General features: G+C 36.0%; 1 long non-coding RNA gene across 1 annotated transcript; it reads right to left on the reverse strand.

The window, feature by feature from the left end:
- Positions 1–4,704: 4,704 nt before the first annotated feature.
- On the reverse strand, positions 4,705–18,469 carry LOC115612858. Its single transcript, XR_003993181.1, has 3 exons — positions 18,335–18,469; positions 7,008–7,133; positions 4,705–5,562 (listed from the first exon to the last, which is right to left on the reverse strand). It is a non-coding gene; the product is annotated as an uncharacterized LOC115612858 (long non-coding RNA).
- Between the last annotated feature and the right edge of the window lie 5,688 nt (positions 18,470–24,157).

The following is a 24,157-nucleotide window of genomic DNA, read 5'->3' on the forward strand; positions in this document are numbered from 1 at the left end:
GTAAAAATCATTACTCTGGCCAAAATACTTACTATGAAAGTTGTTCATACACAAGGCCCATTATAAGGATCACATCTTTTGCTGGCACCTTTCTTTGAGTATTTGATGGATTCGCTTTGTGGTTGGCATGTTCAAATTGTTATATTCTGGCTTTAGAATAATGTATATGATATTACACTCTTTTTCTGTGTTGGTGTAATCTGTTTTACAGCTGTAAAACAAAGCCATAAAGTTTTAAAACTAGATATAGTCTCACAGGTCTAAGTAACAAGCTAAAGGCAGCTGCATTTAACGCAATCTAGTTTTTACATTACAAAGATCTTGCTACTCGGTGTATTCAATTAATACGTTTAGTCATCTTTGCAAGTGCCCAAAGGTTCCACTATATAATCTGGGGGGGGGCCTGCGGGGGTGTGGGGGGAAGGGGAAGATACACAGTTTTGCAACTCATACAGAATTCTTTCATGTTCATCAGTTTTCTTGAAACATACTATTCTGTTTCTTTATAAATACTGATACCAAGATGTTGTCACAAAAAAAAACAGAAAAATAAGCCAACACCACAAATCTGATATAGTTATGAGATGGCCAATAGACTTCTATTCTTGTACAGAAGACTCAGGTGACTTAACAGGTTTGAAACAACTTCAGATGTTGGACAGTGTTTATAGACTCAGTCATTGAATCTCCTCATCATTGAATTCTTCAGATGACTTCAGGAAGTGATCAGCAAGAAGTTAAGATTCTAAAGCAGTGCTTTTCCCATGTCATAAAGATGGCTGAAATGTTCAAAGTTTTTCCATTTCAATGCAAACTAAATCAAGAATATGTCAAGCTTTTGTATTAATAAATTTTCACCAAAAAAGAAGTAGACTAATGAATGTCAACAGCCTAGATTCAAACTTGACTTACCATATTAGACATTAAGTACTGTAATTTTTAACACATTGTTCATCCATATGAAAACTTTCCTCTTGTCTCAAGGCAGTTTATGCACTTTAAAAGTTCTTGGTGGAATAGCTTTGAAAAAATCTAAGTATACAATGTAAGAAAGATATGCACCTATTTTTTCACTCCTTCAATGATTTGCTAGGTATGACTTCCCTTTACTAAACCACGCTGACCTCAATACAATCAGTTTTACTTTTTGTAACTGTGCATACAATTACAAATAGCATATTTATATGTAATTCAAAATTCCTTTTAAAAGATCTGCTACTTTCTCTTTTACTCACGTCAAAGAAGGTCTAAAAGAAAAGACTGCAGACTACAGATTTTTCAAAGATGAAATTCTTTAGAACTCAAGTTAATGCCATCTGGTCCAGCCAATTAACTTTTTCTATTAATACCTAAATTTGAGGTGTTACCCATAATGTTTCCCCTGCAAAGAAGGGTTCCAGTACTGAAACAACCTTGAGCTCTTCATTAGTAAGTATACACGCAAAAGCATAACTTTCTGGCAAGACCTTAGGTTCATGTCATTCTGTACCTTGATCATTCTGTACCTGGTCTTGATGACTGACCATCTACAGTGGCTTTGCAGCTCTCTGGTAATTTTCCCTTACTGATATTTTGAAAGAAGTATTGAACATTATTATGCAAGCTCTTTGAAAAATATTTACCTCTTTTTCTCTGCTGATGTCTTGCTCCTATCATTTAGTGTTATTCTTTAGATGGCACTCCAGTTCCTTGAAGCAAACCTTCTTACTTCTGTAGAGCTCCTTATCAGACAAAGTCATGGTAGATTTCTGCGTGTACACACACACACACACACACTTCTTAAAGTGTTTTTTGGTACATTATAATGCAATTACGCTACATTTATCAACGTAGTATTTAAAATACCCTACTTACCACTTGAAAACTTTATGCCTATTGGCTGCCCCTCAAGTCTCTTTTTAGCAGGACTTCCCATTTGTACATAGTTTCCTTTTCTAAAACTATATATGCACTGATTGAGAAAAAAAAAAAAAAGAAGGGAAGATTTCTGTGGGAAGATTTCTGTTTCTGTGGGAAGATTAAATAGGAATATGCTCCTATGAATGTGAAAAGCAGCTAATTTTGAAGCATTTCTTGGGCAATGATCAACTAAGCCAAGATTTGTATCTCCTAGGGGTTACCAAACTATGCCATGTGAAGTAGTTATTTATGACATCTGAAAATTTAATCTGTGCACTGCACCTCCTGTGACATTTCTTGTCTTACCTAACTGAACCTTATTATTGAGATTCCTTCTCATGGGGTGAGTTCCCTTAACACACTGAACTCACTATTGCTGTCCTGTTTCACAGCTGTATTTCAGACAAATACTGGTTTTCCTGATATGTTACAAAGTCTATGTTACTAACGTGCTTACGTATCTGGTTTTTCTTAGCTTTCATTTGCATTCAACTTCAGTCTTTCCACCAATAATCTACCCAGTGTTTCCCTTGTCTTGTTATTGCAGTGTTTCAGTATGTATATTTCAAGCATGCTAGTTTCTAGAATGTGTATTATGTTAAGAAGCTGATTTAAATTTAGGTTTTCCAATAGCTTTTCTTAGACTTATTTGCTTAAATGTATACATTTACTTCAAAGAGTGCAGCAACCTTAGTGATGTGCTCTTACATGTACAACAGCTTTTCCTCACTCTTTTGTCTATATTTAATTTTAATGCTGCTAATTCAATTTAACTTAGATTATTCCTCCTGTGCCTACTCCTTTATTTCAAAAAGTTCTCCTTTTCTTAATGAAGCTGATTCATTTTCCACAGAGCCCATGATTCATTTTCCTCAGCTACATCTTCAAATGCTGCTTCTCCATCTTTCAGTCTGGCCCCAAGAAATGGGGGACCATTCCTAACTTGATGTTTACATTTCAACTCCAGCAACTCTTCTACCTTTACCTGTGTTACTGGCACAACAAATACAACCGCAGGTTGTTCACTGCTATGTCTATTCCCACAAGAATAGCCTACAAATTTCTACACACATTTCAGTAAAACATTATTTTGATAACTAACCTGCCAAATAATATCACCACTTAACAGTGTGAATGCTGAAGTATTTTTACATTATTAGAGTTATTTTAATCACTGGCATGCACTGTGTGTTTGTATTTTTTCCAAATATTGGGAAATCAGTAAAAATAATACAATGCCACCGGGAAAAACATAATTTGCAAAATAATTCTAAGCAATTGACACCAGATGTTCTATTTCTTCAAAATTTGCATTTTCGATTTTATATTTACATTTTTCTTCTGGCAAAATGCTTAAGTAATCATACCTCCAAAGGCCGGATTTTTTAGTTCTGGCTTTGGTAGTATGTCAGTGTAATTAAAAGACAAAACTCAGGTCATATTTCCAAAGTCAGTCACACTTAGTGGTTTCATGCCTTACCGTATCTTTTATTTTAACCATACTTAGTCTTATCTACTGATCTTCTAGAAGCAGAGATAAACAGTGTATTTTAACGATAGTGTTCTGCAACGATAGTGTTCTGCTAAATCTGAAGCCAAATGGAATCCAGGAACTGACACGAATCTTCTCCTAGATGTAAGAAAACCTGAATATTCCTGTCATGGCTGTTGGCTGTTTCTTGTTCATCTAGTTTCACCTAAAGAACTGAAGTTATCTCAGCTAAAGAACTAAAGATTTTAATCTAAAATGAAAACTTTTTGATAGCCCTAGATGAAAATTCATCTAATCATAAATTTATTTTGACTTGTATGCAGAGATGCATGAGAGAGCTTGTTATAAGTTGCAATAATTTTCTTTATAAAAGAAGAGCAAATGCTTTCTGAGGTCACAAAACGTTTATGGGTCACTTGAATCCCACAGTATGAGCTCTCAAATAGAGATTTTAATATTTTTTTATTCTTTGTGTGAGAAAGAGTAATCATTTATAGAAAAGGAATAGCATTTTGTTTAGGTTCAAACGTTTACCTCCACGTTCATTCAGAAACCTTAGGAGACTACATATTCTTATTTCTTGTCTCTTTTTTATTCTAAGAGTACATTCAGTCTATTTTTTAATTTACTTTAGGTTTAGAGTGAGCAATAAACTTAGCTGTAGGCAAAGAAACACAACACAGCATGAGTTGGCAAGGCCTCAAGAAACACCATATACCCAGTTCTGCCACCACAGTTAGTAAGAACCAGTCAATAAGAAGCCTGTGCAATGAACTCCCAGAGCTAAGAGGTAGCCTCTGCTTATCTCCAGATTTTTAACTCACTTTAGAAAATATCATTTCTTCAGCATTTTACTTATTCTTTAGCAAGATTTCCTAAATGTTCTTGTTTTACTATCTCAGATAAAATTAGAGTATTTACACTGAGGCTGTACAGTAGTTTCTGAGGTCTGAGCTCATGCCTCAATTTTACTGACACCATCAAGCCACTGGACTGATGGCATCCTCAGACATCAGTTGTTAACAACTATATATTAATTGACAACAAGTGAATAGGAAAATAAAGCTACACTTAGATAATCAGAAGAAGAGATGGTAGAATACTTGAAACATACAGAGTTCTTTATTACTGTCTCTACCAGCTTTGTAATGTTGAGTCATAAAAAAGCAAAAACATGTAAAACAGATTCAAAGCTTTTATTCAGTGCTGAATCCCTTCCTCTGTTTAAGTAGCAAAAGGGATTCATCAAAATAGAGCATTTTTTTTCCCAAGACGATCACTGATGCAATGCATCTTTAATTTCGAGGGTGGACAACACGAAAAGCAAGATTATTTATTATATTCGAAATATTAATTAATGTTTTCCTTGATATAAAGCAATACAGAAATGGTGGTACTGGCTTCACTTTTTTCTAACATCATGCATGGGGCTTTATGAACTCCTGAGCAAGGTTGCATTTTGTATCTTCTCCCATCAGAACAGATGTGGGAACAATGACCACTGTCAATTTCAGAAAATGAAGGATACACTAGAAAAAACACCAAAATAAAATGGGTTAACTGACTTTGAAGGGGGTCTTCTCCTTTGGGATGTCCATGAAATGATTTTTCAGGGGCCTTCTGGTTACAACACATTTTTTATAGTTTACTTAGAAGAACTGAAAAAAGTCTTACTTTCCATTAGTTCTGTGGACTGCCTCTGCATCTTCTCCATGCTCTTTGGGGTCTTGGCTGTGCTAAAAGCTCTCTTTTTGCTGTGCTTTCTTGCAGACATTATTCCTGTTCCTCCCTTTTCTCCCACAAGTATTTCTTATTGAAAGTAACATTTAACTCTCGCACACCTGGGTTCCTCTGATCCAGCACGCTGCAGCCAGAATAATGCAAACAAAACTTTCTCTTTGCTGCTCAGATCTATTAATTGTTTTTTTCTAATATCCACACATCAGTACTTATTAACCACTATGACATTCAAAAGCTAGTTTTCCTCAGAATATTATTTAATCTCTTTTCTACCAATGCTAAAGAAGTCTCAAAGAGGGAACCTTGGAAGAAGTCAGAAATCATACTGTCCTCTTCACGGTACAGTTCAGCTGAGACTCCATTAGAAATTCTCCTGTGGTGGTTTCTTCTATTTCACAAGGACGGATGAAAGAGAAACCCATAAAGCTATCCTGCAGTGAAGGGAAATAAACAGTCATATGGACACCACAAGTTGAAATATTTTTTTAATTTTACTAAGAGAATCAGATGTAAATACTTTCCCAGATCACTCTTTAGTCACCTACTACGGATTTTAATCTGTTTCACCCATCAAGCCATAGCTATACTGGTTCAATATCTTAAAATATGACTTTGGGAGAGGGATTGCTGAAAGACTGCATTCACTGATTATCTTCAGTTTCTTTAGTACAGTCCGCACAATCTCTCTCCAATATCTTCAGTTTACATCATACTAATCAAGATGCAATAGAAAGAAAAATAAGCATTTGAGACCTGCTTCTGAAACCTGCAGGCCCAGCTGAGACACAGAATGTCTACCCTCACTAAGTAAACTGTTATTCATAACATCTGCCTATCTAGTGCAATGTGAGTTCCTGTCACTCATCATTGACATGTCTCTATACTAGGACTGGTATCCTAACAGTACATTATTATCTTTCATGAGAATATGCTAATTCCTTTTGTATCATTATGCATGCTGATTATACAGTATCCTTTGACACTGACAACATGTTCTAGTGTGAGATATTAATTCAAGAGGTAAAAAAAATATGCAGAGGCACTGGCAAAAGCACCATATATCTGGCAAAAATTGATTAAAAGCATGGAATTATTTTTCCAATAAAGTTATTCTCCCAAAATGACAATAGTTTTTTTACCTTGATCTCAGTGATGCCAAGATGTCCAGATTTTGGGTTATTAATTAATAACAAGCTATAACACTAGCTATGTTATTCTGTGTCAAGTCAAATTTTTAGAGGCTTTCTATTTCCCTTTAATTCCTATAGAACGCTTCTTGACTTATTAGCAAAATAACTTCTCTCTAATTCAGTTACTACGATTAAGTATACATTATCAGATCACACTAGACAAATATTTCTGTCAGTACTTTCAAGCAGCAAATGACCATAATCATATATACTTGACATGCATAATTAGAACACATTATTTTGCAGCTAGGAATGAGTAGGTGGGACTCTCGCAGTCTGTCTTCTCATCATATTTTCTACAACAGATTACTACTTCTTTTTTTTTAAATATTATTTGACTTCTCTGCCCTTCACTAATGTCCTCAATGATTTCCTCCACCAAGCATTTTACTACTTCACCCTACCCTAATTAATTATTAACTTTAAATTCTCCATTGACCCTAACTTAACTCTCTGTAGATAAAAAAGCTTTGGAAAAAAAGAAATCCTCAGTGAGAGAGTGTTTGCCAGATAGCTATTCTTCAAGCTTTTGCAGCTTTAAATCTGATCACAGAAAATACTGAACCAAATACTGCACTGAACAGCACTATATATTGTTGTATTACAATAGCAATGTCACTTTTCCAAGGACTATTGGGCTCCAACAAAACCACAAAATTTGTCTCCGAGGGTGGAGTTCTGGGTACCTGCAGCTTCACTCTCAGCAACGAGACTTTGCAAGTAGTTAGTCATCTGATGCACACCTCCTGGGACCAGGCACCGAGACTACTGTAAATTCTGTTCTTCTTTCACTTGCCAAAAGAATCCTCCTGCTGCAACATATGTGTAAGCAGAGAATACAGAAGGAAAAGTATTTGATTCCAAAACTTCAGTGAACAGATTTCTAGTTTTATTTAGTTATCGTTACAAGAAAGAAAAAAAGAATTCCCTCAGGTTCAGGGCTGTATGTGAGGCCCTTGAGTGGAGAACAGATGAGCTAGACACAGTACGGGTAAAATTGTAACACAGATAAGAAAGAGACATCATACTCTTTCTTTCTCATATTATGACTTAGATGAAAAAAAGCCTTAACATCAGCATTATAAAATATTCTTTACTCTGCATTTAACATGTTTTTAGCCACTGTATTCAATGGAAACAGCTTAACTCCTGTAAAGAGCTTGACCAGGGAGAATCAATGCATTTAATTGCACTAATCTCTCAGCAGAGCTAGTTTCAAACCTGCTGGCCTGCTAACAGCTGTGGTGTTCTATGTGCTGAATTCCCATCACTAAATACACACTTGAACACCAAATGCAAGGGGTATAAGTGAAGAACAGTAAATCAACAGATCTAAAGCGATATCAGCAATTCCAGATTTATTTTGCAATTAAATCAAATTCACAGTAATACTCAATGATCCTGGTAACATCTTTTTTGGCTCCAGTTCTGTGTACCTTCGATGACCTTTAGTTCAACGTACACAATATTCACCACTAATACACTTACATATGATAATTTTTTTATTACTTTTTTTTTGATATTTTTCTTAATTTTTTTAAAATGAGCAGTATTCATTAATTTTAACCAAAATTTCAAGCCGTGTTCCATGTTCCATCTAGGAAAAATCTGTTAGTCAAAGACATTTAGTTTTAAAGCTATGAAGTATTTAAATATTGTGCTGGATTACTGTAGTCTGGTTTTCAATGACAAGATTCCAAAAAGCCTGATGGTAGACTGCAACTTGTCTATTAATCAGTTTAGTCTATATTAGAAAGACCATTTTGAATAGTTTCATGGCTTAAAGCAGACATTTCTATTTATTAAGTTTCTTTGATGTGGCATTAAGAATATTAAAGTGACAATAAGAAAAAGGGACAACTCCAGGTAGTGACAGAGACACAGGTCTGTGTTTACTAGAGACTAAATAATTACAAAAAGCCTCTTTCTATGTTACTACTGACTTAAATAAAACCCCACCAGAACAAACAATGAAACAAAAAGGAATAGCTGTCATATCAGGGAAGAAAAAAAGTAACATCACTGTAACCAAAACCCAGGTAGCAGTGACACACTGCCCCTGTAAAGAGAGAAACAATGTAGCATCTGCTTTTAGTACCGTATAGGCTCTACTTTGGTGTTGCATGAATCAGTTATCAGTGCTCTCCTCAGGACATTAGAGAGGTAAAATTAAAACATGGTTATTTCAGCAGCACAAAGAAAGTTTTGTGTACATCAAGCAAGACTTTGTCTCTGAGCTGGGACTCACACAGACTATCTAGACTAGAGGAATCAATTTACTATTGAAGATATTTGTACTATATAAAGAATTCAATCTAGATTGCTTTCAGCAGATGGTTTGCTTTCACTGAATGCACAGCACTTGATATCCACGTTACAGTTGTAATATTATTACAGTGATGTCTTTTTATTTTGATTTAACCATCCTTTATAAATTTTAACACAAGTACTGAGTTTGGGTTGGTTTGTTTGGGGTTTTTAAATAATCTATCATATGCCCACAAGAAGCTACTTTTCAGAACATCTTTCCTATCCTTTCTGCAACATTTACTATAATCCTGCTTGATTTACAATCTCTGTCACTCCTGATTTAACCTATTGTACAAAAAAAAAAAAAAGGCTGAAATTAGAGATAGCTTTTCAATGTTATTTTAAGGACCTCAGAATTAATAAAAAGCCAAACCAAAACAAAACCAAAACAAAACCTAACAAAACCAACCAGCTATTAAGTCTACATAACATAACCTATACGTAAAGTTAGAGTTCAACTCACACCTAAGGGAAAGACAAATTTTTTGCTCCCAGTTTGGTCACTGGGCACTGTCATATCTTGTATAATATCTGATTATTTCAGAAATGACATTTTCATGTCATAAAGTCTAATTCATAGGCACTTTCAAGTGCTATTTTTAGAGATAACATCTAAGACTAATGAATTCAATACACTAGGAAGCTAATATGACTAAGATGTAAACGTGAAGTTAAATCATGCTGTCTTGTCTATCTGTTCAAGTCATTCTTTTCTTCACGATAATACACAACAGCAGTAATATTCCTCAACTGAAAGTTTATAACCTTTATCTTTGTCTGGTGTGCTTTCACTTAAAACACTATTTACCACTGACTTAAAAACAAAGAGTTCTCCTGTGAAAGGTATTTGTGTGTTGTTATTGTGAACCTTCAGATCTGTGTGTGCATGTACCATTGTGCTGCTGACACAGCCAACATCAGATCAGTCACATCTGCTGTGACTTTAGAGTAAAACTTTTAATTCTTTTGGAGGACTACATCAGGCAGAATAAATCAAAATACTACTCTGGGCTCATTTCAGTCTTTCACCTTCCATAGTTTTCTGTGAGATTTCACCTTTTCTCACATTCCATCAGAAACTTTTGTTATACTTTTTTTTTTTTTAACCTTTAATCCTCAAAATGCTTCAAAAAACCAGAATACAATTATTGTTTTACTACAGGCCCCTTCTCTGCAATAAAAACAAAAAGCAAAGTAGCTCTGCCTCATTTACACCCACATAGCTCAGACAGGTTTGTGGGCTTCTTTTCTCATGAAAACTGAGGTTGAGGGTCTTTAATGCTTTCTTTACCATTCATCTCACAAGTCTTACTGACTGCATGTGTAAGGAGTGTTAGGTTTTTGTACAACTTCCTGTAAAGATTTCTCATACAAACTGCAAAACATTTAATAAAAGCTGTTAAGCTGTTGATTTGTCAGATGTTAAGAAAAAGCATTTTCAATACACTGAAAAATTAAATGAATAGCAAACATTTCCCATGGATAATCTAATACATCTTGCACCAGTGTTTTCTACTGTACTATGGCTTAACAAGCCATCCCTCTTGAAATTGTCTTAAACTTGCATAAAAGATTTACAGGTATAGGCAGATAAACTTTTCAGTGAACTTACTTTGGTTAAATTTAAGCATGTTGACTTTTATTTAGTAAAGAATCAGTGAACATAATCATACTATGGAGTGAGGAAATAATGAATAAACTGATCCTTGTGGAATGTTTTTTTTTGTCGAAATATTTCTAGGACATTTCAAGTACATTAATATTCGTAAGAACCTTGAATGTGAACCTTAGAATCTGAATGCTCTCATCATTTTGGTAAGGTCAACAAAATGCAGACTGGTTTTTTTTGGTGCAACACTTGGAATTTTCTCATCCCTTATCATCACATGAAACAGACATCCTGATGCCCTTCATTAACTGATTCAGTGCTAAAAGATATTTATTTGCTTGATAGATGTGTCACTTTTCAAGGTGTACTCATCTTTTCAGAAGTGGATGCAAACCAGATGACTAACTCCAGAGGCTATCTCTCACACAGACCCACAAAACAAACAGCATCAGCAATGAGCCACCAGTAGTATTCTTCCACTTCCTTCATTATCAAGTTTGTTCAAGCCTGTTATATCTGCATGATATCTCCATTTCAGCTATCCAAAACAAGTGGTTAAAATGAAAAGCAGGCTTTCACCTTACTTAAAGATGCATACAGAACGAGAAGGGCACCCCAGTGGCTTAGCTGGAGTCCTGAAGAGCAATTTCCATATGGAAATAGTAGATACTGATGTTAGTAAAGTTCAAAATCCAAGTCTATATTCCTTAGCTGTTTAATAAGTTCTCACAGACTTCATTAGAAACTGGATTGGGAGAAAAGGACTATTGAAATGTGACACACAAAACTGTTCTTAGAAGTACTAATCATACATCCGTAACAGGATACATGACAAATGATTCAGTAGGATGTCAGGAAAAAGAACATCAGAGCTAACTTCCTACTGACCTAGAATACGTTATTTTCCATTAGAAAACAGCATGAGCATTAATTTTAAGTCAAGTTGACAGAGCTAAGTCCAAATCATCACAAACCTGAAAAACAAGTATTTAAGGGTTATATTAAATAGCCTTAAGAGCTCTATGTACCTTCATCCCTTTTCCACTCCGCAAATACACAAAGTGAAAATGCTCACAAAGCCCTAAATCTGCAAATTCTACCGGGTAAAAATAAAAAAAAAACAAAACAACAAACCCCCCCCCAAAAAACCCCACCAACAAAAACATAAGGATAAAAGTGACAAAAGTAGCCTGAGGTCTGGCAGCTGATGAGAGCAACCTCTAGGGCAGTCAGTTGGGAAGCTCTCCAGAATCATTCTAGGAGCGTACACTGATTTTAAAATGGCAATTCACCCAACCTTTAGCCATCTAGCGAGTCATACCAGTACCTCGAAATATTTATTGCACAACCAAAAATAAAAAAGATTTTACTTAAATCAACATAAATCACTGAGAACAGTGATGCTGCCATTCACATGTGATCTTACTATTGGCTGTACAATTTTTCTGATGAAACGGGGCTTACCTTCCCAATGACTTGTCAGCTGCTCCACAGTTCTGGCTTGTCTGAAATTCCACCCTTGGGACTGCTTGCAAAAGCATGTAATAGATTCTAATAAAGTCAACCTTCTCTGTGTTACAGCTCTTCCTTTCTAAAGGTCAGCACCTCTGCAGCATGCTTGTTATGTTATTAATTTGTTAGCATTGCTATTCACAAATAAACCAATCTCTTTCACACAGCTGTATAAACCACCATAAATAAAATGATACACAGATGGTAGTGCAGCAGTCTAAATGTTTAGGTTCAGCTATTATACATGTAGCTATCTCCACTCTGCATCCCTAGCTTCAGATGTCCCATAAACGGGGTTATTTCCAAGTTTTAAAATATCATGTCTTTCTATAGTCTAGAAAGTTGAAGTGTGGTGCTCAGATGCTCCCTGCACAACTCTTCCTAAGCATGAGGACAAAGTTCTCATGCCTTCGGTTGTTTACCATCTTAAGAGGCAGGAAGGAGCAGTTTACATTGATATTCTGCAAGATTTATCTTATCTCTTTCAAATACCATATTACCACCCCTGTAAAAGAAAGGCCTACAAAACACAAGGAGAAAATATAGCAAATATAAGAACTGCTTTCTACCTGGCAGTAAAGGCAAAGCAAAGGAAACCAAACCCTTATACCCTTTTGCTTCATCTCTTAAGGTAACATGCATGGAGTTTGCCTTCTCTTCCTTGCTAATTCCCATATCCATGCAAAATCAACCAATCCAGATACAATTCAGCTAAATACAATAGAGAAACTGTACTCTATGTTTTCTTCCTCTCTATTCCATGTAATGCAGACAGGTCTGCAGCAAAATACTTAACCATGTGTTAACCAGCTCCCCCTGCACTCCAGAATGTGAAATAGGATTATTCACTCTAGAAATACAGTACTGTGTAAAGTTGACATGGAACGCAAAATTGAACTAGTAGCCTTTCTGTACATAAAACTTCAGAAGGAAACTTGGTGCCTTAGGAATAACATTCTGAAACAAGTGGGAGGTAGCACCGTTCAAGTTCTCTAAGGAGCTCAGCTAACTTCTTTCCAATAGCACACATACCGTTCTAAATGGATAGACATGAAACTCAAGATCCACTCAAGATGCTAAGTCTCCAAAGCCTTGCTATCTTCTTGCTGTGTTTTTCTGTTTTTGTTATTTTTATTATTGTTTTTAGAAAGAAGTAAGGATGTAACGAGGGGTGAGGAGCCATTGTAATAAGAGCACATTAGTTTCAGATTACCAGGCTTGCCCTGGTAATGATATAAGAGATGATATAAGAGAATGCTCCATTTCCGCCAGATTTCTTTATGCTGACACAAAGCCCCCAAGACAAAGAGACTTTAATATATACAATTAGAGAAAGAATATGATACTATTATCCTAATTTGAAAATGAAACTGTCAATAAAAAGGAAAAACAAATGGGATAAAATCAGAGTAAGAAACAATAAATGAGCTCTGCATTTATATTTTCAGCTGTTTTCCTCTATGGTAAGAAGGGTAAGACTTTGGTGTATGAATCTACATAAAAAAGAACATAAAAGAGACATAAACCAAAAAGGTAGCCATGGAGAATGTGAATTACAGGTCTTTATTCTCGTAGGTGCCACTTTATTGGCTTACTATTTTGTATTCAACAGCTTGCCCATTAGCCCCCTGAAAATACTGTGTAATAAGGAATTAGCTTTGTATTTGCCACCAATTACTGCAAGGTAGGAGCAGAAGCCAGTCAGCAAAATTTGTGGGTTTTTTGAAAGGACAAACCAAAATTGCAATAGTCTTCTGCCTTTCTGAGATTAGCTGAATCAGTTCAGCTAAGACCTTTTACCAAGGTTACCTTAAAAAAAAAACAAAAACCAAACACAACATTGGCTCAAACTGGATTTACAGCAGTTTTTCTGCAAAACCAAAGTTCAGTTTACATCAGGATTTTGTGAGGAGGGAGGTATTTAGAATGCCTACTGGTTGCCTGCATCATGCGTATGCATCAATATTGGGAAACCTTGCCATAAGCAGACAATTAAAAACAAAGCAAACTTGCAGGATCAGCTTACTGTCATCTCAATATTTTAGAGAGATCTGGATTTGTGCCTGGTCAGCGCTTTGCTAATTAACTGTATTCTGACTATTCTGCAGAAATTATATTTTAGCTTGTAAAGTATCAGATGAATATTATGGTCAGATAAACTTACACTGCAAAATTGTAAAGTCACTGTCAGTCTGCTGCATCTTACCCTTAAAATGCTCAGAAGAGACCAAAATGTCGATTATGTCAAGATTATGTACATTCGTAGTCTGAAGCATTTGTACATGTACTAGAGTTTAGATGTATTTTATTATTTGAACACCCAATGTAGTCTCAAACCAAGTATATTAAAAGACAGGCGTGTATTATGATACCTTTAATGAATATCTAAGGACTAAGATGTGATCAATCCAACTTTCTCCAGGTTTCTCTAAAAAAGTTCTAGTCTCTTTACTTAAAAAGGAAGATGCCTTATGCTTGTAAGTCCATGTAATCCACAAGCTAAAAATCAGTATTCACTGGAGAAGTGCTTGAAGCAGGCCCTTCAGGACAGTTCTTAAGCCTGATGGTTTCTACTTCTTCTGGTTTATTGTCTCAGAACACAGGTCAATAGATGAAGTATGGCTATTTCTCTCCTTTATCTCATACAGTCTCTTGACATATTGTAGTCTAATTGTAAAATAACTTTGTCATATTGAGAGTGCCTACTGGATTTGTCTATTAAAGTTCTGCGCTAAAAGTTTAGAATATAAAAGGTGAAAAGTAAATTTCCCATGTTTTAAAAACAGCCAAAACAATCTTTCTGGCAAGCTTGTGCATTCACTGAAAGCAAAAACAAAACCTGACACAGCGCATGGGCTGGAAGCTAAAAGGTAAATTATGCTTGCTGTGTTTTTCTGAATTGAATCCTGCCTGTATGATCAGCAGCATTCAGACTCCCGGCAGGGAAGTCCCCAAAAGAGAGGGAAAGCTAGGCAGGTGGCTTTAAAGAAAGCACAGAGAAATGTACTACATAAAAATTCCGGTTGAGAAGTGAAATTGGTTAAATTGCCTACAGGACATCTGTGGAGGAAGAGGGTCTACACAGATCTCCCTGTTTTGAGGGGTGGAAAGAAAAGTACTGCAGGGCATGAAAAGCACATGCACGTATGGAAGGCTGGTTCATTACAGACAATTTCTTTTTTCCTTATAGATATTCTGTTTAGGAAACAGACACAATGAGGGGGACACTGAAGAAACAATGAGATAGAGTGAAGGGGTGTATTTGAAGGAATTGGTCAGCAAAAGATTCAGGCGATAGCCGTAAGCACAAGAAGAATAAAGTGCATGGGGACAGTCAGTACAGCATCACCTGGTCCTGAAAGCAAGGCTTCAGAAATAGCCATAGGCCTTATGGGAGGTGACATAGCCCCCATCAGAGAGTTTACCCAAAAGACGGGAGTCATTCCTGCTTCATCATTACTAGTCAGCAGGAGTTTCAAAGTATTCAAGATGGGATTAACTATGAATTTTTAACAGGCAGTTCATAATTTGGGGGTGGGAGGAGTAAGCAGCTCAAAAATAGCTAAAGAAGAGAAAAGAACAGCTGCCCTTGATAATTATTTCCAAAAAAAAAAAAAAAAAAGGGAAAAAAAGGAAGTGCATTCTAAACCACAGCTGTTTGTCTGTGAATTAAACTCAGCATTCACTCAAGACACTTAGCTCAGATTGTGAGTCCAGGCTTTAACACATGTCCCCATATGAGAACATTTGTTCCTATCAAAATGGATGGAACCAAGGAGCCCAAATTGCTTAAGCAGCTTGGAAGGTCTCACTCTACCTTTTGAACAGGCAAACTGTTCCTTCCTCAGCTGCGTAACACAGCCATCCTTTCTCACAAAACTGTGGTTTGCTACCCTCAGATATCAAGACAATTTTTCACACACCAGAATCTTCTGGGCATCATGTGCCCACTGTAGGAGAGGATTAGGTTCAAGATCATCTTAGAAACCTGAATGTGCACAAGTCCATGGGTCCTGATGAAATTCATCCATAGGTCCTAAAGGAGCTGGTGGATGAAGTTGCTAAGCCACTGTCCATCATATTTGAAAAATCATGGCAGTCAGGTGAAATCCTCATATGAGAGCATTTGCTCCTATCAAAATAGGACTTAGTGGTGTTTCAACAAGAAACTGAACATGACCCGGCATCAGTGTGCGCTCACAGCCCAGAAACCAATGGTATGCTGGGCTGCAGCAACAGGAGTGTGACCATCAGGTCGAAGGAGGTGATTCTGCCCCTCTACTCTGCTCTCCTGAGACCCCACTTGGAATACTGTGCGCAGCTCTGGTGTCCTCAATATAAAAATGACATGGAGCTGTTGGAGCAAGTCCAGAGGAGACCACAAGGATGATAAGGGGGCTGGAGCACCTCACGTAGGAAGACCAGCAGAGAAAGTTGGGGATGTTCAGCCTGGAGAAGTCTGCATGGAGACCTGAGAGCAACCTTCCAGTATCTGAAGGGGGCCTACAAGGATGCCAGAGAGGGACTCTTCATCAGGGACTGTAGCGACAGGACAAGAGGGAATGGGTTTAAACTTAAACAGGGGAAGTTCAGGTTTGATGTAAGGAAGAAGTTCTTTACTGTGAGAGTGGTGAGGCACTGGAACAGGCTGCCCAAAGAAGTGGTAAATGCTCCATCCCTGGCAGTGTTCAAGGCCAGGTTGGACAGAGCCTTGAGTGACATGGTTGAGGGTGAGGCGTCCCTGCCCATGGCAGGGGATTGGAACTAAATGATCTTAAGGTCCTTTTCAACTCAAACCATTCTATGATTCTATCATTAAAATGTCCATCTTGTAGTAAGGTATAAACTGACCATTTTGTCTCTAGGCAGTTCAACAGTGTGGAAAGGGTAGAATAAATGCCTAGAACACAGTACATGAGACAAAATATATTTAAGAACAGACCAATAAACGTCTCAGATTTGGTTTTTCTTCTGTAAGATTTCATTACAGATCATGTAGTAAAGATAATGCTTAAATGTGTATTGGAAACCATATACTAATTTAGTCTGTGACATTCACAAAGGCTCCATCTCTTCAGAATGGAAACAGTAGTGGAGAGACAAAAGCTTTAAACTAGACCTGCCATTCTGATGCAAGGAGGTGTATCCAGTTTCTTTTTTCAAAGAGCCAGAACCCTAACTCGTGTAGTTCACAGATGTACCTTTCCTTATTAGCCTGACTTCTGCACTCTTTTCTTATGTTTGGCCTGTAATATGTTACATCATCATCAGTAAGTGTTTTAAAAATGCCTCTCAAGCAATCACTATGCAAAAACAAGCTTAGGTGCTACGTACTAAGAATGTATAACTTGTATTCCTTATCCATAGAGCTCTCACCTATCAAGAGACAAACACAGAAGAAAACCAAAGACTCCTATATACAAATATTACTGTTTGCTACTGAGAAGAGAACAGTGGTCATAAAGCCTGTTGAATAACAAGTAACTGTGGCTCTGGCTTTTCTGTTTCATTTCTCGGGAGTCTCCTAGGAAGTTATAGTTCTGTACCTAGCCAAAGATAAGGGTTTTCTTTGTGGAATGAGTGAAAGGAAAAGATAGAGCCTAAAATCTCTAATAATTTACTCAGGTCATCCAGATAGGTAAGAAAACCTATTAGATACCACCAGTGAAATACTTGGAAGCCCTCAAAGCTAAGCAGAGTACAAGAATTAACTATAGCTGAGGTAGTCATAACAAGTAGTACTTGACAGGATGAAACTTGCCCACAAATAACATTAATTACGTTGTTCTGAACACTGAAATCCTAACTAAAATTCAACTGTTTTTGTGGACAGCCTGTAAAATTAAGGAAAAAGAGCTATTTTTCTAGAATGTAAGTTATTGGATACTCTAAGATTAATGCCAATGAATAATGCCTTTAAAGTTGGTTTTCTTCCTTAGCATATACCACAATACTGAGAATTACTTACAACCTGTTTATATTCCTCTCTGGTTTGATGAAGAAAGAAAAGCAAGAATAAAACCTCAAGAATGAATCACACAACTAGGTCTGAATGCAAAGATGCCACCTTTTACAAAAAACACGCTTACTTCTAAAATCAGTTCTTTTGAGGCACGATAATAGGTTTCTAATGACCTAATTAATTTTACACTAAGTGTATTTTGCAAATGTACAAAGTTAGACAGCGAATTGCTGTCTCTGCTTTGGTAAGAAATGGTTGTCTCCAAACAGATCCTAAAACCAATGTACAGTACTTCATGCCAACAGCTTATTCCAATTACAGTTGAATATAATGGCTCAGCTGAGATACCAAATTTCACTGCAAGTAATGCTTTGCTACATGGTAACATGGTAACAAAATAAAATGAAAACAAATCATAAATGCAAGTTATTTTAGCTGAAACCTTGTTTTTTCTAAGCACATAATGCTACTAAAAGGTATAATGTAGATGATCTGTCCAGTCCTGATTAAGAAAATGAGAAGATTTGGGTTAGATTTTGGTTTTGTTTGGGTTTTTTCAAGTAAAAGTAACAGATATATGTTTATTCATATTAACACAGACACATAATATTGATACTTACTTTCTTTTACTCCCAACTGTACCAGAATTCTCTGAAATAGCCACAGGAAAATTTGAGGTATTTATTCTTCTCTCTTTGAATAACTAGATTCTGATCTGTGAAGACAGACTTCAGGAAGTAGGTTAATTCCTGGTACAATGAAAAGGAAGAACAATGGTAAGTTGTCTTTACTCATAACTTAATTCATATATCATACATTCCTCTTACCTATGTTTCAGAAATGTACCTGTTCATCCTAGCAACACACAAATGTGAATGCAATGTAAGTAAGAAGTACAGTTCCTCAGACAAGGGGGTTTTTTTGTAAGCTGTAACCTAATGCAGGAGTTTACAAGCTGGTGATACGAAAAAAATACCTAAGTAATTATAGCTTTAGGGCAAACAGCAGAGCTAAATGTTAAACAGATTTTATAATTTTTTTTTTAAATATGCCTTGACAGCCTTCTGCCCAATTAGAAATAGGTTTTGGAAAACACATAACAGTAACTGTAAAGTATTATATGTAACAAAAGTACGATGCACACTAAGAAAGGCAAAAAGTACTACAGTTTGCATGTTAAGAGCTTTAATGGAAATAAACAAATTTCCTACAGGAACATGTTCATATATAAGGAAAAGTGAAGAGTTGAACTGGGTTTTCATTGTGCATTTTTAGGGGGAGTCAAAAACCAATATCTGTGTTTAAGATTTTTAAAGTTCTACTGGATTCAAAATACAAAGACTTTGAAAACAGCGTTCAAATCTAGATACAATCTTAGGTGATTATGTTGGGAGATTTCTAAGGCAAGACATACTTGATTTTATGTAACACTGCACACCTCCTACTCTTGTCTATCTGAACCTGGACAACTGTAAAGTATATAATTGCACATATACCAGCCATAAGGTCCAAACTGAACATGAAAGCTCAGGAATGCAATTTGTCAGTTGATAGCAGGGATACAAAATAAGACTAAAAGGTTTTACAGCCATAAGCCCAACAGTTTTGTCTAAACAGTACATGTGAGCATTAGAAAAATCACAGTTTTCTGGTTACGATACATGTGGCTAAGCAACGCAATCAGCAGAATGGCATGTTCTTGCCTTCACCTACCACATTAGTAAATAATGGAGCCCTGGATCCTGAGCGAGCCATCTGGCAAGCACAGCTATGTGGCACAGGAGTGACCTTTTCAACAAAGGAACTAGGACCTCTGCAGGTGGAATCTCCTAAGTGATGTCAAGAGACAAACTAATACGACTATGCAAACCAATAAAATAAATGTCAAAATACAATTATTATTAAAAACCCCCAAACATAAAACAACAAAACAAACCACAAAATCAAAACAATGCAGAAAATGCAGGTGTTAGGATTAGTATCCAAAGCAACATGGCTTGTTTCTGCAGAAAGAAGTGTATGAAGAGCACCGACATAGGTATTTAAGTATTTTAAATCAGAACCTACATTCATTTAAGAGTGAACAAAAGTACAAATTCTCTGCATTAGAAGAGCCTGTCCTTTTTCATACTGGCGTCCTGTAAAAAGATTATTCATTATAAGAAGGCAGAAATTTTCTGTAGGATAATATGAATGAGGCATGTAGTTAATCCACTAAGATTCCATTAAGAAGTGAGCCGATGTTCAGCCAACTAATTAGCCATTCATTAAAACAGAACCATAAATGACATTTCCAACATATTGCAAAATTCCTCTCTAGTAATATTTTCCCATCTACATCTAGTCTGACATTTATATTCTATGTCTCTTTCATAATTATTTCAAATAATTCCTCTGACATATTGAGGGGAAAATAGCTTAAAAAGAGATTACTTACCACCTACCAGTTGCTCACAAAGAATGGAGCAGGACAGAGTAATTACACTGGTGTATTAACATAGAACTGACGTGCTTGTAGACCCTAATAATCACTACTGTGGTTCAGCTTTTCCATGGTGAAAATTTTCTGGTGCTTGAAATTATTTGCACACACTTTTACTCAGGATTCATCCTCCCAAAAATGAGCACACATAAAAGTAATTAATTTCATTCACAGAAAGCAATACAACACCCCAAAGCTGGCATTAAAAAAGTAAATCCAAAGCTGGAATTTTCATGTCCTGCTTACTTCTGCTATTGCTACTGCTAGTGCAACAGCTGCTGCTGGATAGAATAGAAGAGGTAAGTGTAGAGAGGGTTGCACAGACGTCTCCCTAGACAAAGAATAAACATGGTTTCTACCAAAAGAGAACTTGATACTCAGTACAATTGTTCATTCAGGCATTCCCTGCACCTCTTTGACTAGTAATTAACAAAGTCACAAAAGCTGACAGACTGCAGGAAATAGTACAGTCTCTGTGCTGTTTACACCAATAGAGACCTGCAATTTGCTACATTTTCATATCAGGTTTTAACATAAAGATTATTTCTTTGCTATTACACCACCACGTTATTAATTTATGCTTAAAATTATATATATTTCTCCTACACACATTGGTTTATGGTTCTGGATTTCAAATTGCATGTTCTTTGAGCAGTCTCTTCCACACTTGCATTATTGTTCTTACCGTTCCTCTCCCATTATATATTATTCTGACCTAACTTCTTTTAATGATACTGATATTTAAAATTCATCAAAGTTTTTGCTGATCCCAGATTTGGTTACTATACTTCAAGAAAACCTAGTCAAAGCCAGCAACACATTACAGTGCATATCTGATGAGATAATGATACCTGAAAGATAAAATAGATAAAATATCATGTGTTGTGTAGGGATAAATGAAGCTACATCTCATGATGCATCTACAAATAGGACTGACCTACATAATCAAGATAATAGCTATCCAGTGTTCCAAACTCATCTCTCCTAAAGATTTCTTTCATTTTAGTTTATGCCATTACCAAAGTCATGTAAGTCAGAAAATAGATTGGTCAAGAAATTATAATAGCTTATACATCCTGAGACAGAAAAAGTTATCTTCCTGACACCACTTTGCCTGTCTTGGTCAATACCCAAAGTGATTTCTAGACGCTTTAGCAGACCTAAGCGTTGTAACAAAGTGTGATGTTGCCGCCATATGCCAAATATAGTCTGCAACCCTGAATAAATTCATCTTCCTATCTGAAGCACAACCAACAAAGTATGCTCAGAAGACAGCTGCCAGAATACAAAAAGCTCTGGAAAGCATATGGGAAAAAAAAACCCAAACCAAACCAAACCAAAACCAAACACACAACCAAGATCTTTAGATGCAAAGGCTGCCAAAGGTTTCACTTACCAAAAGGTGCAGAGATCTAAGAAGGTGGGATTTATCAGTATGTAGAACCTCACTAACCACACAGCCATACAGTCCACAATACAGCCATTATGAGAGGAACACAGAACCAGACTAGATGGCATCATATATACACTGCACTTTTACCAATACTTAACAGCCAAATACAAAATCTTCCAGAATACACACAAACCTCAAGAGTGTATAAATTGGAATGAGTTCACTTACTGTCCATATTTAAATTTTTATTTTAAGGAAACTTATTTAAGACATACAAGTGTACTTTTACATTGGCTTTAACATATTTATAGATCACCACATACATGAGTAATTCATTGCAGCCTTTTAGGGGAGCTTTGCCTGTGAAAATGGGGTGATTAGATGTTTATTATATGGGTCGTGATCGTCCATTGGTGTACTTTCATTTAGTCAGTGGGAACTTCTGAGTAAGGATGTCAGAAAGAAACCTTTCTGCCAGAAACAAACTAATAGGAAAATGGTCACAATGTCCTCTTTAAAGCACACAGCATTTAGCTTACATTTTAATTACATAAAACTCTATTACAGTAATTTAAAGGAAAAATACTATGTTTTCACATTGTGAGCAATTTTTTTACTGAATTCTACATTTTAACGTAGTCTCACTAAGAATTTAGGAAGGGTTCACTTTAGAATAAATTGGTACCGAACAAAATGTGTTTACTATCTATGTATGAAAGTGTATTGTTAAAAACAGAAAGTGTGTAACTTGGAACAAATTTTAGAGCAGATGCACTGGCTAGTACTATTAAATAGCAATGCTTTTAAGACTCTTCAAAGCAACAGTCTGCAGGCAGTGGGAATGCAGCACTAAGATAAAATACCTATCAGTGGCACTACACTTTGCAGCAAAAATAATTGATGAGGAGCTGGGTAGAGCGGATTATAAATTGCAGGGTGCAAGCAGTAATTTCTGCTCCGGTCAATGTAGATACGAGATATATAGCATAAAGACTGTCACTGATACAATAAAGGGCAGAATAACCCACTAACGAGGGGGATTATATTTTATTGATTGGTAAGAGATAAAACACCTATATTATCCAAAAGTAGGTTTTACTGCCTTAAAAAAAAAAAAAAAAATCTCTTTCTGCAAACCCTGCATCAAATATTAATCAAGCAATAATTAAATGGGATAAAGAAAATTGTCTTGATATCTCACTTGCAATCATTTTCTTGGTGTATAAAATAAGCCAAGCATGACTGAATCAAACCGTAATACTCTAATACTTGATTCTTAAATTTTAATGTTCTGCTTTATTCCTAAGCCCTTGTTGGAAATACTGTTCTTGACTGACTTTCAGTACCCTAGCTAATGATACCATTGCTTATCCACAATGCAGCAAGACTGGAAGGCAGGACCAATATAGCAAGATAAGGTTTTAGAGTCTTCTTTTGTATTGCTTGAACTGTTTCACTTTAACTGCATGCTTATTTTATGACACTTCTGTGACACACTACCAAGGTCAGAGAGACCTAGATATAACAGTCCATCTAACTCTCTACTCAGCAAGTGGTTACGCACATGCTTAAGTACATTTTAAAGGAAATAATGTTTTAACCAGATGCTTAAATGATTCCTGGCCTACTGAGGGGTGCACAATTAAGCAGTCGAGATGCAATTATGAATTCAGGTTCTATGGCTTAGGAGCTGGACTTTGCCAATGACTATTTCATTAACTGTTCATAATCAGAACAAACATAAAATGGAGAAGTTACAGTCTATTTCAAGTAGGTTTACTGAGACTGGAGCACTCAGCCTGGTAAAGGAGTCATGGTCACCTTTCTGTTTGTACCAACTATCTGATTTTAGAACTAATTGTATGAGCTATTATTTCTGCATGTATGCCTCTGCAGAACCAGGCCCTTAATGTGACAAATACTTTTAAAATAATTTTCAAAACTATTGGTAATGAAGAAGAAACATGCCATAAATCTGCCTGATCCATAATTAGTTCACAATTTGTGCTGGTTTCAGAGATTCCAATTCAAAACAGCATAAATTATATCCCATCAAATAGATTCTTTAATGTTTATTTACAATCAATGACCTTTTTTTAAATATAATGGAGCATTTAATGAGAAACGTTGTGATTTTTTTCCTGCATGCTGGGAACGCTACACAGATTACAATAGAAATATTAAAAAAATATAACATAACTGCCTCACATTCAGCACTGTTAAATCTATCAGGCCCTCACTTCCTCCTGTGACAATATTACTGTCCTTGCCTTATAAAAAAATCCCACAAACTTTTTTTTTTCTTCTTAAAAATGCTTGAGACATTTGGAATGATTAAAATACATGAAAATCAGAGACACTTTTATGTATCTACTCTTTTTTTACTTAAGACTTCATAGGATCTTTTCTTCCCCAAGAGGGAAAAAAAAACTAGACAGTATTTGAAAGGCCTCCATTGTTATAAAGAACAATGTATAATATCAAGGTGGCAAGAGAACAGAAATTCATAAATATACAGAAGAAAAGGAAAAGCAAAGTCTGCACAAAAGTAAATAATGGTCACGTTTA

The sequence above is a fragment of the Strigops habroptila genome, chromosome 9, assembly GCF_004027225.2.
Source record: "Strigops habroptila isolate Jane chromosome 9, bStrHab1.2.pri, whole genome shotgun sequence".
NCBI classification, from domain to species: Eukaryota; Metazoa; Chordata; class Aves; order Psittaciformes; family Psittacidae; genus Strigops; species Strigops habroptila.